The sequence below is a fragment of the Pleurodeles waltl genome, chromosome 7 (assembly GCF_031143425.1).
Source record: "Pleurodeles waltl isolate 20211129_DDA chromosome 7, aPleWal1.hap1.20221129, whole genome shotgun sequence".
Lineage (NCBI taxonomy): Eukaryota > Metazoa > Chordata > Amphibia > Caudata > Salamandridae > Pleurodeles > Pleurodeles waltl.
The window spans coordinates 514,112,327-514,133,151 of record NC_090446.1 but is presented as its reverse complement, the minus strand read 5'-3'; positions in this window follow the sequence as shown (position 1 = coordinate 514,133,151).

Sequence of the window (20,825 nt, the reverse complement as noted above, 5' to 3'; positions counted from 1 at the left end):
GATCATGGGATTGTGCCAACTATGCCAGGATGGTATAGAGGGGGCAATTCCATGATCATAGACATATTACATGGCCATATTCGGAGTTACCATTGTGAAGCTACATATAGGTAGTGACCTATATGTAGTGCACGCGTGTAATGGTGTCCCCGCACTCACAAAGTCAGGGAAATTGGCCCTGAACAATGTGGGGGCACCTTGGCTAGTGACAGGGTGCCCTCACACTAAGTAACTTTGCACCTAACCTTTACCAGGTAAAGGTTAGACATATAGGTGACTTATAAGTTACTTAAGTGCAGTGTAAAATGGCTGTGAAATAACGTGGACGTTATTTCACTCAGGCTGCAGTGGCAGGCCTGTGTAAGAATTGTCAGAGCTCCCTATGGGTGGCAAAAGAAATGCTGCAGCCCATAGGGATCTCCTGGAACCCCAATATCCTGGGTACCTCAGTACCATATACTAGGGAATTATAAGGGTGTTCCAGTAAGCCAATGTAAATTGGTAAAATTGGTCACTAGCCTGTTAGTGACAATTTAGAAAGAAATGAGAGAGCATAACCACTGAGGTTCTGGTTAGCAGAGCCTCAGTGAGACAGTTAGGCACTACACAGGGAACACACACGTATAGGCCACAAACTTATGAGCACTGGGGTCCTGACTAGCAGGGTCCCAGTGACACATAACAAACATACTGAAAACATAGGGTTTTCACTATGAGCACTGGGCCCTGGCTAGCAGGATCCCAGTGAGACAATGAAAACACCCTGGCATACACTCACAAACAGGCCAAAAGTGGGGGTAACAAGGCTAGAAAGAGGCTACTTTCTCACAATCAGCTTGGGAAGAAGTGGAGTTGGAGGCTCATGCAGCAATGCTGGGCATTCCAGGGCATATTTTTGCTTTGACCAGGGCTCAGGCCAAAAAGCAAAAAGGAGAGGGTGACTTGGATCGTGGAAGAATGGACCAAGTGCTCCCTAAAGCTAGGGTTAGTAAAGGTAAAACACTGCCTACTATCCCTCCCTCTACAGTGGATTCTAATTCTGAGGAAGAAGAATTTCCACCCTGTGCAGAACCTGCACCAGAGGAGCTGGAAGCAGACACTGCTGAGCTTTTGGGTGAAGGGGGGCCTGCCAGGGAGGAGCTGAGTGTGGCACAGCATACCTGTCCCACACTAGAGGGTCTAAGGCAGCAAGCTGTCAAACAAGCAAATGGGGATGTCAGTGACTCACACAGAGTTTACTGGGAGGACAACCTCTTGTACACTGAAGCAAGGGATCCAAAACCTGGAGCTGCCAGGAGATTGGTGATTCCTCTGGACTACAGAAAGTTCCTCCTAACTCTAGCCCACAACATTCCCTTAGCTGGACATTTGGGGCAAATGAAAACTTGGGACAGGCTTGTTCCCTTGTTTCATTTGCCTAGAATGTCAGAGGACACAAAGGAATTTTGTAAGTCCTGTGAAACCTGTCAAGCCAGTGGCAAGACAGGTGGCACTCCAAAGGCACCCCTTATTCCACTGCATGTGGTTGGGGTTCCCTTTGAAAGGGTAGGGGTTGACATTGTTGGCCCCCTTGACCCTCCTACTGCTTCAGGCAATAGGTTTATCGTGGTGGTAGTAGACCATGCCACCAGATATCCTGAAGCAATTCCTCTAAGGACCACTACAGCTCCTGCAGTGGCAAAGGCCCTCCTGGGAATCTTTTCCAGGGTGGGCTTCCCAAAAGAGGTGGTATCAGACAGGGGAAGCAATTTCATGTCTGCTTACTTAAAGGCCATGTGGAAGGAATGTGGTGTGACATACAAGTTCACCACACCCTATCATCCACAAACAAATGGACTAGTGGAGAGATTTAACAAAACTCTCAAAGGTATGATAATGGGACTCCCTGAAAAACTCCGCAGGAGATGGGATATCCTGTTACCTTGCCTCCTTTTTGCTTACAGGGAGGTACCCCAAAAAGGAGTGGGCTTCAGCCCCTTTGAACTCCTATTTGACATCCTGTAAGAGGTCCCCTAACACTTGTTAAGGAGGGTTGGGAACAACCTTTAAAAGCTCCAAAGCCAGACATAGTGGACTATGTACTTGGCCTCAGATCTAGGATGGCTGAGTACATGAAAAAGGCCAGTAAAAACCTTCAGGCCAGCCAAGAGCTCCAAAAGCAATGGCATGACTGTAGGAAAGTACCATCTTGCCTGGCATCTTACCCCCATATTTCACTGTATATATGTTGTTTCAGTTGTATGTGTCACTGGGACCCTGCCAGCCAGGGCCCCAGTGCTCATAAGTGTGCCCTGTATGTGTTACCTGTGTTATGACTAACTGTCTCACTGAGGCTCTGCTATCCAGAACCTCAGTGGTTATGCTCTCTCATTTCTTTCCAAATTGTCACTAACAGGCTAGTGACCAATTTCACCAATTCACATTGGCATACTGTGACCAATTTCACCAATTCACATTGGCATACTGTGAACACCCTTATAATTCCCTAGTATATGGTACTGAGGTACCCAGGGTATTGGGGTTCCAGGAGATCCCTATGGCCTGCACCATTTCTTTTGCCACCCATAGGGAGCTCTGACAATTTTTACACAGGCCTGCCACTGCAGCCTGAGTGAAATAACGTCCACGTTATTTCATAGCCATTTACCACTGCACTTAAGTAATTTATAAGTCACCTATATGTCTAACCTTTACCTGGTAAAGGTTAGGTGCTAAGTTACTTAGTGTGTGGGCACCCTGGCACTAGCCAAGGTGCTCCCACATTGTTCAGGGCAAATTCCCCAGACTTTGTGAGTGCGGGGACACCATTACACGCGTGCACTACACATAGGTCACTACCTATGTGTAGCTTCACAATGGTAACTCCGAACATGGCCATGTAACATGTCTAAGATCATGGAATTGCCCCCCCAATGCCATCCTGGTATTGGGGAGACAATCCCATGATTCCCCGGGTCTCTAGCACAGACCCGGGTACTGCCAAACTGCCTTTTCAGGGGTTTCACTGCAGCTGCTGCTGCTGCCAACCCCTCAGACAGGTTTCTGCCCTCCTGGGGTCCAGCCAGGCTTGGCCCAGGAAGGCAGAACAAAGGACTTCCTCAGAGAGAGGGTGTTACACCCTCTCCCTTTGGAAAAAGGTGTTAAGGCAGGGGAGGAGTAGCCTCCCCCAGCCTCTGGAAATGCTTTCATGGGCACAGATGGTGCCCATTTCTGCATAAGCCAGTCTACACCGGTTCAGGGACCCCTCAGCCTGCTCTGGCGCGAAACTGGACAAAGGAAAGGGGAGTGACCACTCCCCTGACCTGCACCTCCCCTGGGAGGTGCCCAGAGCTCCTCCAGTGTGCTCCAGACCTCTGCCATCTTGGAAACAGAGGTGCTGCTGGCACACTGGACTGCTCTGAGTGGCCAGTGCCAGCAGGTGACGTCAGAGACTCCTTCTGATAGGCTCCTTCAGGTGTTGCTAGCCTATCCTCTCTCCTAAGTAGCCAAACCCTCTTTTCTGGCTATTTAGGGTCTCTGCTTTGGGGAATTCCTTAGATAACGAATGCAAGAGCTCATCAGAGTTCCTCTGCATCTCTCTCTTCACCTTCTGCCAAGGAATCGACTGCTGACCGCGCTGGAAGCCTGCAAAACTGCAACAAAGTAGCAAAGACGACTACTGCGACCTTGTAATGCTGATCCTGCCGCCTTCTCGACTGTTTTCCTGGTGGTGCATGCTGTGGGGGTAGTCTGCCTCCTCTCTGCACTAGAAGCTCCGAAGAAATCTCCCGTGGGTCGACGGAATCTTCCCCCTGCAACCGCAGGCACCAAAGAACTGCATCACCGGTCCTCTGGTTCTCCTCTCAGCACGACGAGCGAGGTCCCTTGAACTCAGCAACTCTGTCCAAGTGACTCCCACAGTCCAGTGACTCTTCAATCCAAGTTTGGTGGAGGTAAGTCCTTGCCTCCCCACGCTAGACTGCATTGCTGGGAACCGCGTGTTTTGCAGCTACTCCGGCTCCTGTGCACTCACCGAGGATTTCCTTTGTGCACAGCCAAGCCTGGGTCCCCGGCACTCTAACCTGCATTGCACAACCTCCTGAGTTGTCCTCTGGCGGCGTGGGACTCTCTTGTGCAACTTCGGGTGAGCACTGATTCACTCCACTTTGTAGTGCCTGTTCCGGCACTTCTGCGGGTGCTGCTTGCTTCTGAGAGGGCTCCTTGTCTTGCTGGACGCCTCCTCTGTCCCCTCACGCAATTGGTGACATCCTGGTCCCTCCTGGGCCACAGCAGCATCCAAAAACCCTAACCGCGAGCTTTGCAGCTAGCAAGGCTTGTTTGCGGTCTTTCTGCGGGAAAACACTTCTGCACAACTCTTCACGACATGGGACATCCATCCTCCAAAGGGGAAGTTTCTAGCCCTTGTTGTTCTTGCAGAATCCTCAGCTTCTACCATCCGGTGGCAGTTTCTTTGCACCCACAGCTGGCATTTCCTAGGCATCTGCCCACTCCCGACTTGATCGTGACTTTTGGACTTGGTCCCCTTGTTCCACAGGTACTCTCGTCTGGAAATCCATCGTTGTTGCATTGCTGGTGTTGGTCTTTCCTGCAGATTTCCCTATCACGACTTCTGTGCTCTTTGGGGAACTTAGGTGCACTTTGCACCCACTTTTCAGGGTCTTGGGGTGGACTATTTTTCTAACCCTCACTGGTTTCTTACAGTCCCAGCGACCCTCTACAAGGTCACATAGGTTTGGGGTCCATTCGTGGTTCGCATTCCACTTCTAGAGTATATGGTTTGTGTTGCCCCTATCCCTATGTGCCCCCATTGCATTCTATTGTGACTATACATAGTTTGCACTGTTTTCTATTGCTATTACTGCATATTTTGGTATTGTGTACATATATCTTGTGTATATTTGCTATCCTCATACTGAGGGTACTCACTGAGATACTTTTGGCATATTGTCATAAAAATAAAGTACCTTTATTTTTAGTATACCTGTGTATTGTGTTTTCTTATGATATTGTGCAAGTGACACTAGTGGTACTGTAGGAGCTTCACTCGTCTCCTAGTTCAGCCTAAGCTGCTCTGCTAAGCTACCATTTTCTATCAGCCTAAGCTGCTAGACACCCCTATACACTAATAAGGGATACCTGGGCCTGGTGCAAGGTGTAAGTACCCCTTGGTACTCACTACAAGCCAGTCCAGCCTCCTACATTGGTTGTGCAGCGGTGGGATAAGTACTTTGCAACTACTTACCACTTTTGTCATTGTACTTTTCATAAGAGAAAAATATACAAAACAAGTTCAGTGTATGTACACCTAACCAAAAAGTTTTGCTTTTCTTCTCTCACTTCTTTACTAAGTGCTGAAAAGTACCTCTAAACTTTCTAAAAAGTTCTTAAAAAATTTAAAAAGTTTTTTTCTGTCTTTCAAAAAGTTCTGAAAAACTTTTTTTCTCACTTTTTCTATCCCTTAAACACTGTCTAAAATGTCTGGTACAGGCCAAACTCTTGATCTGTCCAACATAGCTTATGATAACCTTAGCTGGAAGGAAGCAAGGAGTCTCTCCATAGATAGAGGTTTAGGGGTAGGGAAGAATCCCTCAAGACAACTGTTGGTTAATATGCTCATTGAACAAGATAAGACCTTAGTTGGCACTTCTGTTGAGAAATTAGCTGATGGTTCCCACTCTGATTCTGGGGCACCCCTAGCAAAAGATTTGGGAGGTAATCTTTCCAACCTGCCCCATAGCAAGCCACCTAGCATAGCTGGTACTGATGTGACCTCACATCACAGTAAGAGTGTTCCTTCTCATCATAGCAGGAGTGTTACTTCTGTTAGCCAGGTTGTTAGAGTGCCATCTGTTAGGGCCAGGTCTCCTTCTGTTCAGTCTCAGCATACTTCTGTTTCAAGACATGCCTCACCCACCCACCCTGATGACAGAATATTAGAAAGGGAGCTCAATAGATTGAGAGTGGAACAATCCAGGCTGAAGCTCAAGAAGCAACAGCTGGATTTAGATAGGCAGTCCTTGGAAATAGAAAGAGAAAGACAGAAATTGGGGTGTGAACCCCATGGTGGCAGCAGCAGTATTCCCAATAGTCATCCTGCAAGAGAGCATGATTCTAGGAATCTGCACAAGATAGTTCCCCCTTACAAGGAGGGGGATGACATTAACAAGTGGTTTGCTGCACTTGAGAGGGCCTGTGTTGTACAGGAGGTCCCTCAAAGGCAGTGGGCTGCTATCCTATGGCTATCTTTCAGTGGAAAGGGTAGGGATAGGCTCCTTACTGTAAAGGAAAGTGATGCCAATAATTTTGCAGTTCTTAAGAATGCACTCCTAGACGGTTATGGCTTAACCACTGAACAGTACAGGATGAAGTTCAGAGAAACCAAAAAGGATGCTTCACAAGACTGGGTAGACTTTGTTGACCATTCAGTGAAGGCCTTGGAGGGGTGGTTACATGGCAGTAAAGTTACTGATTATGAAAGCCTGTATAACTTAATCCTGAGAGAGCATATTCTTAATAATTGTGTGTCTGATTTGTTACACCAGTACCTGGTGGACTCTGATCTGACCTCTCCCCAAGAATTGGGAAAGAAGGCAGACAAATGGGTCAGAACAAGGGTGAACAGAAAACTTCATACAGGGGGTGACAAAGATGGCAAGAAGAAGGACGGTAAGTCTTCTGACAAGGGTGGGGACAAATCTAAAAATGAGTCTTCATCAGGCCCACAAAAACACTCTGGTGGGGGTGGTGGGCCCAAATCCTCTTCAAATCAAAACAAGGAAAAGAAACCATGGTGCTATTTATGTAAAATAAAAGGCCATTGGACAACAGATCCCAGTTGTCCAAAGAAAAGCACCAAGCCTCCTACCACTACAACCCCTGCTGCTACACCTAGTGCCCCTAGTAATAGCAGTGGTGGTGGGAGCAAACCTACTAATAGCCAATCCAAGGGAGTAGCTGGGCTCACTTTTGGTAACTTAGTTGGGGTTGGTCTAATTAGGGAGACCACAGAGGCTGTGTTAGTCTCTGAGGGGGCTATTGATTTAGCCACCTTGGTTGCTTGTCCCCTTAACATGGATAAGTACAAGCAACTACCCCTAATAAATGGTGTTGAGGTTCAGGCCTACAGAGACACAGGTGCCAGTGTTATAATGGCAATAGAGAAACTGGTCCACCCTGAACAACACCTACTTGGTCACCAGTACCAAGTAACTGATGCTCATAACAACACTCTTAGCCACCCCATGGCTGTTGTGAATCTCAACTGGGGGGGGGTTACTGGTCCAAAGAAAGTTGTGGTTGCCTCAGATTTACCTGTAGACTGTCTATTAGGGAATGATTTAGAGACATCAGCTTGGGCAGAAGTGGAGTTGGAGGCTCATGCAGCAATGCTGGGCATTCCAGGGCATATTTTTGCTTTGACCAGGGCTCAGGCCAAAAAGCAAAAAGGAGAGGGTGACTTGGATCGTGGAAGAATGGACCAAGTGCTCCCTAAAGCTAGGGTTAGTAAAGGTAAAACACTACCTACTATCCCTCCCTCTACAGTGGGTTCTAATTCTGAGGAAGAAGAATTTCCACCCTGTGCAGAACCTACACCAGAGGAGCTGGAAGCAGACACTGCTGAGCTTTTGGGTGAAGGGGGGCCTGCCAGGGAGGAACTGAGTGTGGCACAGCATACCTGTCCCACACTAGAGGGTCTAAGGCAGCAAGCTGTCAAACAAGCAAATGGGGATGTCAGTGACTCACACAGAGTTTACTGGGAGGACAACCTCTTGTACACTGAAGCAAGGGATCCAAAACCTGGAGCTGCCAGGAGATTGGTGATTCCTCAGGAGAACAGAAAGTTCCTCCTAACTCTAGCCCACGACATTTCCTTAGCTGGACATTTGGGGCAAATGAAAACTTGGGACAGGCTTGTTCCCTTGTTTCATTGGCCTAGAATGTCAGAGGACACAAAGGAATTTTGTAAGACCTGTGAAACCTGTCAAGCCAGTGGCAAGACAGGTGGAACTCCAAAGGCACCCCTTATTCCACTGCCTGTGGTTGGGGTTCCCTTTGAAAGGGTAGGGGTTGACATTGTTGGCCCCCTTGACCCTCCTACTGCTTCAGGCAATAGGTTTATCTTGGTGGTAGTAGACCATGCCACCAGATATCCTGAAGCAATTCCTCTAAGGACCACTGCAGCTCCAGCTGTGGCAAAGGCCCTCTTGGGAATCTTTTCCAGGGTGGGCTTCCCAAAAGAGGTGGTATCAGACAGGGGAAGCAATTTCATGTCTGCTTACTTAAAGGCCATGTGGAAGGAATGTGGTGTGACATACAAGTTCACCACACCCTATCATCCACAAACAAATGGACTGGTGGAGAGATTTAACAAAACTCTCAAAGGTATGATAATGGGACTCCCTGAAAAACTCCGCAGGAGATGGGATATCCTGTTACCTTGCCTCCTTTTGCTTACAGGGAGGTACCCCAAAAAGAAGTGGGCTTCAGCCCCTTTGAACTCCTATTTGGACACCCTGTAAGAGGTCCCCTAACACTTGTTAAGGAGGGTTGGGAACAACCTTTAAAAGCTCCAAAGCAAGACATAGTGGACTATGTACTTGGCCTCAGATCTAGGATGGCTGAGTACATGAAAAAGGCCAGTAAAAACCTTCAGGCCAGCCAAGAGCTCCAAAAGCAATGGCATGACTGTAGGAAAGTACCATCTTGCCTGGCATCTTACCCTCATATTTCACTGTATATATGTTGTTTTAGTTGTATGTGTCACTGGGACCCTGACAGCCAGGGCCCCAGTGCTCATAAGTGTGCCCTGTATGTGTTACCAGTGTTATGACTAACTGTCTCACTGAGGCTCTGCTATCCAGAACCTCAGTGGTTATGCTCTCTCATTTCTTTCCAAATTGTCACTAACAGACTAGTGACCAATTTCACCAATTCACATTGGCATACTGGAACACCCTTATAATTCCCTAGTATATGGTACTGAGGTACCCAGGGTATTGGGGTTCCAGGAGTTCCCTATGGGCTCCAGCATTTCTTTTGCCACCCATAGGGAGCTCTGACAATTTTTACACAGGCCTGCCACTGCAGCCTGAGTGAAATAACGTCCACGTTATTTCATAGCCATTTACCACTGCACTTAAGTAACTTATAAGTCACCTATATGTCAAACCTTTACCTGGTAAAGGTTAGGTGCTAAGTTACTTAGTGTGTGGGCACCCTGGCACTAGCCAAGGTGCTCCCACATTGTTCAGGGCAAATTCCCCAGACTTTGTGAGTGCGGGGACACCATTACACGCGTGCACTACACATAGGTCACTACCTATGTGTAGCTTCACAATGGTAACTCCGAACATGGCCATGTAACATGTCTAAGATCATGGAATTGCCCTCCCAATGCCATCCTGGTATTGGGGAGACAATCCCATGATTCCCCGGGTCTCTAGCACAGACCCGGGTACTGCCAAACTGCCTTTTCAGGGGTTTCACTGCAGCTGCTGCTGCTGCCAACCCCTCAGACAGGTTTCTGCCCTCCTGGGGTCCAGCCAGGCTTGGCCCAGGAAGGCAGAACAAAGGACTTCCTCAGAGAGAGGGTGTTACACCCTCTCCCTTTGGAAAAAGGTGTTAAGGCAGGGGAGGAGTAGCCTCCCCCAGCCTCTAGAAATGCTTTCATGGGCACAGATGGTGCCCATTTCTGCATAAGCCAGTCTACACCGGTTCAGGGACCCCTCAGCCCTGCTCTGGCGCGAAACTGGACAAAGGAAAGGGGAGTGACCACTCCCCTGACCTGCACCTCCCCTGGGAGGTGCCCAGAGCTCCTCCAGTGTGCTCCAGACCTCTGCCATCTTGGAAACAGGAGACGTCAGAGACTCCTTCTGATAGGCTCCTTCAGGTGTTGCTAGCCTATCCTCTCTCCTAAGTAGCCAAACCCTCTTTTCTGGCTATTTAGGGTCTCTGCTTTGGGGAATTCCTTAGATAACGAATGCAAGAGCTCATCAGAGTTCCTCTGCATCTCTCTCTTCACCTTCTGCCAAGGAATCGACTGCTGACCGCGCTGGAAGCCTGCAAAACTGCAACAAAGTAGCAAAGACGACTACTGCGACCTTGTAACGCTGATCCTGCCGCCTTCTCGACTGTTTTCCTGGTGGTGCATGCTGTGGGGGTAGTCTGCCTCCTCTCTGCACTAGAAGCTCCGAAGAAATCTCCTGTGGGTCGACGGAATCTTCCCCCTGCAACCGCAGGCACCAAAGAACTGCATCACCGGTCCTCTGGGTCTCCTCTCAGCACGACGAGCGAGGTCCCTTGAACTCAGCAACTCTATCCAAGTGACTCCCACAGTCCAGTGACTCTTCAGTCCAAGTTTGGTGGAGGTAAGTCCTTGCCTCCCCACGCTAGACTGCATTGCTGGGAACCGCGTGTTTTGCAGCTACTCCGGCTCCTGTGCACTCCACGAAGATTTCCTTTGTGCACAGCCAAGCCTGGGTCCCCGGCACTCTAACCTGCATTGCACAACCTCCTGAGTTGTCCTCCGGCGGCGTGGGACTCTCTTGTGCAACTTCGGGTGAGCACCGATTCACTCCACTTCGTAGTGCCTGTTCCGGCACTTCTGCGGGTGCTGCTTGCTTCTGAGAGGGCTCCTTGTCTTCCTGGACGCCCCCTCTGTCCCCTCACGCAATTGGTGACATCCTGGTCCCTCCTGGGCCACAGCAGCATCCAAAAACCCTAACCGCGAGCTTTGCAGCTAGCAAGGCTTGTTTGCGGTCTTTCTGCGGGAAAACACTTTTGCATGACTCTTCACGACGTGGGACATCCATCCTCCAAAGGGGAAGTTTCTAGCCCTTGTCGTTCTTGCAGAATCCTCAGCTTCTACCATCCGGTGGCAGCTTCTTTGCACCCACAGCTGGCATTTCCTGGGCATCTGCCCACTCCCGACTTGATCCTGACTTTTGGACTTGGTCCCCTTGTTCCACAGGTACTCTCGTCTGGAAATCCATAGTTGTTGCATTGCTGGTATTGGTCTTTCCTGCAGAATTCCCCTATCACGACTTCTGTGCTCTTTGTGGAACTTAGGTGCACTTTGCACCCACTTTTCAGGGTCTTGGGGTGGGCTATTTTTCTAACCGTCACTGGTTTCTTACAGTCCCAGCGACCCTCTACAAGGTCACATAGGTTTGGGGTCCATTCGTGGTTCGCATTCCACTTCTAGAGTATATGGTTTGTGTTGCCCCTATACCTATGTGCCCCCATTGCATTCTATTGTGACTATACATTGTTTGCACTGTTTTCTATTGCTATTACTGCATATTTTGGTATTGTGTACATATATCTTGTGTATATTTGCTATCCTCAAACTGAGGGTACTCACTGAGATACTTTTGGCATATTGTCATAAAAATAAAGTACCTTTATTTTTAGTATATCTGTGTATTGTGTTTTCTTATGATTTTGTGCAAGTGACACTAGTGGTACTGTAGGAGCTTCACTCGTCTCCTAGTTCAGCCTAAGCTGCTCTGCTAAGCTACCATTTTATATCAGCTTAAGCTGCTAGACACCCCTAAACACTAATAAGGGATACCTGGGCCTGGTGCAAGGTGTAAGTACCCCTTGGTACTCACTACAAGCCAGTCCAGCCTCCTACACCATGTCTACCACCACCCCTGCAATGGTGACCAGGGTGGTGTGGATGTCTTTGAGGTCCTCCCTGATCCCCAGGTACTGTCCCTCCTGCAGCCGCTGGGTCTCCTGCAACTTGTACATTATCTGGCCCATGGTCTCCTGGGAATGGTGGTATGCTCCCAGGATACCTGCAAGTGCCTTGTGGAGAGTGGGTTCCCTGGGCCTGGCCTCCCCCTGTCACACAGCAGTCCTCCCAGCTTCCCTGTTGTCCTGTGCCTCTGTCCCCTGAACCGTGTGCCCACTGCCACTGACCCAAGTACTCTGATTGTCTTTGGTTTGTGGGGTTGCCTAGGGTCCCTGTAGTGGTGGACACACTGCTGATCAACGTGTCCTGGGGACAGAGGTGTGGGCCCGCTGGGTGGGTGCTGTGCTGGTGTTTCCTGAGGAGGGAGGCTCTGTGGAGGGTTGGGAGTGTGGCAGGGTAACCGACTGTCCAGAGGTCCCTGATGGGCCAGGTAGGACATCCTCATCCAGGCGTGCAGAGCTGCTGTCATCACTGTGGGCCTCTTCTGTGGGGGGACTCCAAGTGACTCCCACAGTCCAGTGACTCTTCAGTCCAAGTTTGGTGGAGGTAAGTCCTTGCCTCCCCACGCTAGACTGCATTGCTGGGAACCGCGTGTTTTGCAGCTACTCCGGCTCCTGTGCACTCCACGAAGATTTCCTTTGTGCACAGCCAAGCCTGGGTCCCCGGCACTCTAACCTGCATTGCACAACCTCCTGAGTTGTCCTCCGGCGGCGTGGGACTCTCTTGTGCAACTTCGGGTGAGCACCGATTCACTCCACTTCGTAGTGCCTGTTCCGGCACTTCTGCGGGTGCTGCTTGCTTCTGAGAGGGCTCCTTGTCTTCCTGGACGCCCCCTCTGTCCCCTCACGCAATTGGTGACATCCTGGTCCCTCCTGGGCCACAGCAGCATCCAAAAACCCTAACCGCGAGCTTTGCAGCTAGCAAGGCTTGTTTGCGGTCTTTCTGCGGGAAAACACTTTTGCATGACTCTTCACGACGTGGGACATCCATCCTCCAAAGGGGAAGTTTCTAGCCCTTGTCGTTCTTGCAGAATCCTCAGCTTCTACCATCCGGTGGCAGCTTCTTTGCACCCACAGCTGGCATTTCCTGGGCATCTGCCCACTCCCGACTTGATCCTGACTTTTGGACTTGGTCCCCTTGTTCCACAGGTACTCTCGTCTGGAAATCCATAGTTGTTGCATTGCTGGTATTGGTCTTTCCTGCAGAATTCCCCTATCACGACTTCTGTGCTCTTTGTGGAACTTAGGTGCACTTTGCACCCACTTTTCAGGGTCTTGGGGTGGGCTATTTTTCTAACCGTCACTGGTTTCTTACAGTCCCAGCGACCCTCTACAAGGTCACATAGGTTTGGGGTCCATTCGTGGTTCGCATTCCACTTCTAGAGTATATGGTTTGTGTTGCCCCTATACCTATGTGCCCCCATTGCATTCTATTGTGACTATACATTGTTTGCACTGTTTTCTATTGCTATTACTGCATATTTTGGTATTGTGTACATATATCTTGTGTATATTTGCTATCCTCAAACTGAGGGTACTCACTGAGATACTTTTGGCATATTGTCATAAAAATAAAGTACCTTTATTTTTAGTATATCTGTGTATTGTGTTTTCTTATGATTTTGTGCAAGTGACACTAGTGGTACTGTAGGAGCTTCACTCGTCTCCTAGTTCAGCCTAAGCTGCTCTGCTAAGCTACCATTTTATATCAGCTTAAGCTGCTAGACACCCCTAAACACTAATAAGGGATACCTGGGCCTGGTGCAAGGTGTAAGTACCCCTTGGTACTCACTACAAGCCAGTCCAGCCTCCTACACCATGTCTACCACCACCCCTGCAATGGTGACCAGGGTGGTGTGGATGTCTTTGAGGTCCTCCCTGATCCCCAGGTACTGTCCCTCCTGCAGCCGCTGGGTCTCCTGCAACTTGTACATTATCTGGCCCATGGTCTCCTGGGAATGGTGGTATGCTCCCAGGATACCTGCAAGTGCCTTGTGGAGAGTGGGTTCCCTGGGCCTGGCCTCCCCCTGTCACACAGCAGTCCTCCCAGCTTCCCTGTTGTCCTGTGCCTCTGTCCCCTGAACCGTGTGCCCACTGCCACTGACCCAAGTACTCTGATTGTCTTTGGTTTGTGGGGTTGCCTAGGGTCCCTGTAGTGGTGGACACACTGCTGATCAACGTGTCCTGGGGACAGAGGTGTGGGCCCGCTGGGTGGGTGCTGTGCTGGTGTTTCCTGAGGAGGGAGGCTCTGTGGAGGGTTGGGAGTGTGGCAGGGTAACCGACTGTCCAGAGGTCCCTGATGGGCCAGGTAGGACATCCTCATCCAGGCGTGCAGAGCTGCTGTCATCACTGTGGGCCTCTTCTGTGGGGGGACTGGATGTTGGTGGCACCTCCTCTCTGGTGACTTTGAGTGGGGGTCCTGTGGGGATGAAATGCAGTGTTATTGTATCTGTATGTGCCACATTGTGCATGGGTATGTTTCCCTCTATGGTTGTTATTACCAAGGCAGCTTTGGTATGTGTGTTTTGTGATTCGGTTGGCTAAGTGATTGTCACTAGTGTGCATGCTGTGGTGATGGTTGTCCATGCAGGTCTGTGATGGGTGTCCATGCATTGTTGGTGCATGCAGGGCTTGGCATTGGGATGGGTGGGTTGTGATAGTGGGGTATATGTGAGGTGGTGGAGTGATGGGGGTGAGGGTAGGGGTAGGAGTTTGTGATGGCATGCAGGTAGGATGGGGGATCAGTTGGCAATATATTGTTTGTCGTAAAGGGTTGTGGGTAATGTGGGTGTGTGCCTTATATTGAATTGGGTGTGTGGGTGTGGTATGTGTATGTGTGTCAGGTGTTTATAGTTTGAATTGTGCAATGTGGTGTAGTTTTGTTAGTGTGTGTGTATTTTGAGCGCAACGGTGTGTACCGCCAATGGTTTACCGCAGTTGAATGTCCGCCACGGTGATTTGTGGGTCCTGATGCTGTGGGCGTATTTCTGTTGGCGTAACGGTGTGTGTTTTGGTACTGCCAGTTTATCACGGACCTTTGGTCTGGCAGACTTGTGTGGTCGTCTGTATAGTGGCGGATTTCTCTGTGTGGGTCATAATACCCGTAACGGTATACCGCTTCGGTCACAGTATGTTGGCAGCCGTCAGCACAGCGGTCGGCGGCATTTACCGCCAGATTTGTAATGAGGGCCTATGTCTGTATGTGCGCCAACCAACACACACCAAGTAAATATGGCATATGCATCAAGAAACACCAATGTCATGGGACACATAAGCAATTATGATGGATTAGTGATACAGGTTTCCGCAGTGCTAGATAGGTAGTTCCATCTAGCAGGTATATCAAAAATATTATACCAGATGAGAGATAGTGCTATGACACAGTGCAACATTTGGGATGCACTACAGGCAATCCTCCCTTAAGGTAGAAGTGATGGGAACATATGCCAACAGTGATATGCTGGGGACAAAATCACCTATGACAAATAGGGGAGGTAGGGCCTGTAGCCAACAGTCGGTTGAAAATGTGGGACTTTGAATTTCAAGGTGGTAGCAGAATAAACTTTGCCCCAAAGTAGCTTACATTCAGTCATCATTCATGGGATGTCACAGTCATTACATGTCCTGAGTTGCTAGTGTCATGTCATTAATCACTATCAGTTAGCTCTGCATTACCTGGTAATCTACGTGCAGCTCCCTATAACTACAACCAAACCACAGTCAGCCTGCCTGCCTGTCTGTAATCACTGCTGCACCATGCATCAGATTCACAGTAGTTGGGGCCATATTTATACTTTTTGACGCAAAACTGCGCCAACGCAGTTTTGCGTCAAAAAAAATTGCGCCGTCTAACGCCATTTGGAAGCGCCATGCGGGCGTCAAATTTATACTTTGACGTACGGCGGCGCAACCAACAGGTGGGAGTCATTATTTCGTGACGCACACAGCGTCGGTCTGTCGTAAAGGAAACCAACGTAAATGCGACGCACATCACTGTGGGTCGATTTACGACAGCGCTATCGTGAAAACGCCGTTTTTTTTCACGCTATTGCGTTACATTTTTGCGCAAAAACTGCCCTTTCAGGAGAGGAGACCCAAAATGGATCCTAGATGCCCCAACAGACCCCAGGAGGATGAGAGCAGACCAGGAACCAGCCAGGGGGAAGCATACAGGAACCAGGACATTTAAAAAAAAAAAAGAAAGTGTCGCATCAGTGCAGAGGAGCAGGAAATCCTGGTGAAAGAGGTGACGGAACACCAGCACCAACTTTTCATCTCCTCAAAATTGCCACTCAGTAGGAGAGAGGCCATCTGGAAACAAATTGTGGACAAGATTAACAGTGTGGCTGAAGAACGCCGGACAGTCACCGAGTGTAAGAAACGCTGGCATGACTGCAAACGTAGGACCAAAGAGAAAATGGCCAGGAACAGGAAGGCAGCAATGCAGACTGGAGGGGGGAGTCCAGCACAACAGGAGGCCCTGGACCACATGGAGGAGATGGTCGCAGCCGTCATCCCGGAGGAGATCGTCAGAGGGATTCAAGGACTGGACAGCGCAGACTACCACGACACAACGCACATGCAGGGTAAGTCGCATGGGGAATTCAAATGCAATAATGAGGATTGTAAGCAGGGGGGGATACCTACTACACAATGCATGTAAGTCAGCACATATATGAAGTGGCATGGGGAAAGGGGCACGGCAGGGGGGCATGCCCAGTACTGACCGAAGCTGGGGCACGACAAAATACAGCAACCACAACAGTCCCACGGGGACATCCTGTAATTACAACAAGAGAGCCAAGGGAAAGCAGTGACAGGTGGGAAGGACACTACCTCAAATCCACATCCAGGCACTTGTCTTGCAAAATCTATTCCCCATCAACTAGGTCCCTACCTGTAATGCTGTAGCAAATACAACAACTTCAACTTAACTGCCACCACAGTTGACAATAACACCTCTCATCTCTGTGCAGCTATAGCACCAAATGGCAGGAACCCCACCCTGGAACATACATACCTAAAATAGGGGGTGAGGATGACATCTGCAATTACTCCTAGAAATAAGACAAAGGTACCAGTACACTCAAATGCCGAATGTCCATAACTGACACATACATAACCCTAAGTAAACAGCAATAGGAGCCACACAGCACTAACGACACACACATGCTGCATACGTCAGGGTCCCTCACGTGCCTGGCTAACAAGGCTACATCACTAATGTCATACTGCTCAGACAACAACATTGAGGAGGGGACACAGGCAACTGGTCACTGAAACACATCTGCACAGTCTTACAAAAAAATAGGACATTCATACGATAAACAGGCCAATCCAGTAAGACACACATCATATATCATATACAAACATCAACAATGTTTACATCCATACCACATCCTAACATTGACATGCATAGGTAATGCCACGTAACATGTACAGTTCATGCAATGTGAATAAAAAGTGTATGGGGCAGGGCCTGAGAGGCAAGTGTGCTGGCAGGGCAGTCACAACACCCACAGTCAGTCAAAGTGTAGTGTGGCAAGTGAAACGTATACTTTGCGCATTAGCCTCAGGCTGGAGGCCTTTGTGCATCTTACCCTGAATGTACTAATACTCATTTGCTCACATCTAAGAGCCTCAGAGCACTTTGCACTAAATGATTCTCATTGCCCTTCCTATCAGTTAATGTAGCAAATAGTCAGTCCTAGGGTGTTGTTAATTAGTCAAATCACCCTGTTTTGCCTACTTCTGCACTGGAGTTTGCCAGAACATATTCACTCTGTGCCCCAGTCAAGGATACCGTCTGGTACGTTGCTGATAGATGTGGTAGGGTTGAAGGTCTGGCATTCCTGCGTAGGGAAACCTTGTCATCACCATGACATATGTCTTTTAAATTCACTTCCTCGTCCCAAGACACGCATGGGGGAGTTTCCAAACATAAATTCACAACTAGATGCTGCCTGCCTTGCTGCTGATGCACAACCAGATCCCAGCCCATTCCTCTGATATGAGGGATGATGTCTCCCCTGTGATTCAGACAGGCAAGCTCCAAACTTAACATGCTGTGCTATACATAGAACAAGCAGAGGGAGAGTAGAAACTGTTAGGCACCATGATAGTTGTGTACTAATGTATTAGTCTCCTGCGGACTATTTCAATTCTAACAGTGTGTATTGTTTGGGTTATTGGGGCTCACACCTAAATTCCTACAAGTCAGTTGTACAATGAAACTTCATATCAAACAAATACTGTCTTTGTCATTTGTGTATGGGAACATACCGGAAAAGATAGAAAAGTGTAGGACCTGAGTGACCACCACTTCCCTGAGAAGTTCCAAAGATGTCATGCGCTCGGATGTCTAAACATTCCTTTGATGTGGGAGACCAGAGGCACTGCTAGTTAGTCTGAGCTAAATTGAATATCTGGGTGACAGAGTTATATACAAGTGGGTCAAACTTAGTCCCCCACACCATTAGCTATCCTGCTGCCTAGAAAGCCAAGAATCACATGTAGGATAATGAGAGCCCACCCAACAAAATGTCCCTCCATAACAATAGTGAAACACCGAGGGAGGAGTAGGACAAAAAAACGCCTATTTCTAAATAATTACAAAGCAACACCTAGAGGCGACCTGGCAGACATGTCTGAAAGATCCATATCATACATGTGACACACAGGTGGGCCATAGGTCTACAACAATGCCCTATGACGGACAGCAGATACCAAGACAAACACAGAGTACAAAGTTAAGGCATCCAAAGGCTTGTATCTTAAAGCAAAATTGTCACAACACAGACACACTAATTGTACCCTGTTTCATTGCAGAGGAACACGGATCTCCTGCCGATATGCCTGTCCATGAGTTCCCTGATGACATGGATGACGAGACCATCAACCTCCCAAAAGAGACCCTTGACATGGTCCTTGCAAGCCTCCAAACCCCACCTTCAGTCACAAGGAGGAGCACAGAAGAAGCAGCCACCACAGTAGAACCACCCGCCACCCCAATTGTAAGACCTGCCAGCTCCAACACAGCTGAGGACTCTGACGACACTGGCACCAGCTTCGAAAGAACTGTCGTTGGGGTCCAGTGGGAGCTGGCCAAGGAGGTGCGGGTGGGGATGCAAACTATGGCAGCCAGCCTTGAGGGGGTGCGTTCGTGCATGTTGTCAACTGCTGATCAGGCAGCTGCAATGCAAGCCAGAACATCGCTCTTGGAGGAACTTCTAAAAACACAGAAGGAAATCTGCACAGCTGTCATCCAGTTGACACAACAACTCCAACTGCAAGCCAGTCAACGTGTGCACGAATGCAACATAGAACTCCTCAGGGCCGACCTGGCTGCCTACCATCGGGATGTGGCTGCCATTCTGAAAAACCAGCAGGCCCTCCTTGCTGCAGTACTGCCCTTCATTACTCGACAGGGATCAGCCCCCGGGATGTCTGCCTCCATGTCTTCTAACACTGAGGTGTGTGTTGCCCCTTCACAACCAACAACAACAAGGATACACCAGGAAACACACACATCAGAAGAAGAAGACATGGAACAGATAACATTCACACGCAAGAGTACCCGGAAGCCCTAGTCCCTGCACCATGGCCTACTCTGACCAAGGTCCTACGTTTTGACACATGCCAGTCTCACTACAACTACCCTCAATGACTGTTCGGCAAACCACTGTATGACTTGTCCCCATTGCCAGTGAATGTCTCTCTCCTACCATTTGGCAATTCATGTTCCTCTGCACCGTCTGTGACCTCACCCCAGCATGTCAGGAGCATCATCCACACCCCGTCTGTAGGATCACCATGTAAGAATGCACCAGAACGGACTCAGCTAACATTGTGAATGGACATTTTGCATTACACCACCTACAAATAAATATCACTTGCACACCTATTGTGTCTCTGTGTCATTTCACACTTCAACTGTGCAGTAGATAACTCCAAAGTGGCTGTGTGGCAACCATGTAGATTCTCTATACTACTGTCCTGATTTCATGTATACTGAAACATCTGTGCAGTGGCCAGGATTGCATCATAGCTTCACTATACTGAGGAAAATAACTGATGAAGGGACTAAGCACACACAATCATGCTGTGTTGGACAGAATGATGCACCATCTACAGCTATTCTAGACAACTAATGGTGGCTGAGAAATGTAGGCACCATGCGATACTAAAATTGGAAATTATGCTGTAAAATGAAAGGAATGATAAGCAAATTACACTGCATCAATCACCCTTACGGCGTATACTTCCATGAAGGAAAGTCATGCTGAATCAGTACACACATGATGTAGGTCAGCAATGACAGCAACAAGACAAGAGTGTGAACAAATCCTCATCTACAAAGCTCTCCCAGAACTTCACAATGCTGTCCGACCTATCTATTTACCTACAATAACAAGTCGGGAAGCACTCTTTGTGAAGTAGGATACATACCAACCCCAAACCTTGATGATCAATGCACACTACCAATGTTGGCTCTCCCACATGGTGGATACTTACCAAGTTAGCACACGGGTAGCTGGCATGTTAAACCTCATTAGCCTGGGGATAGCGAGCATGGAACACAAATGTCATACTAAAACTTTCTGCTACACTGATGTCAAGGCTATGAAAAGGTAGCAACTAACGCATCAGGTAAAGGGTTAACAACATTTTTATTTCAAAGTAGTAATAAAAGAGGCAACTAAGGTAAAGGTAAACCTACACTGATCTAACCTGACTACTACTAACCCACAACTGTCCCTAACTAACCTAAGCTAAACTTACTCTACACATGTAACGAAACGATCTAAACATCAACCCCCCACCGACCATTAAGAGACAAGACACATGCAGGACAACACTTACTAACCTACACACATACTATACTATCCTAAACAAACATATATTTTTTTGTAATTGTTTTTTTGTTTAATTTTTTTCCTTTTTTTTTTTTTTTTAATTTAAACAGGAATCCCAACATTGCCCCCCACCCACCCACCCACACAAAAATATTAGATACAAAGAATAAGGACCCCCCACCCTCTTACCTAACACTAACTAAGCTAATTTCCTATACTTATCCTATAACTAACCCCCCAAACCCAACTAACAGTATGAAAAAGGAAAGAGGT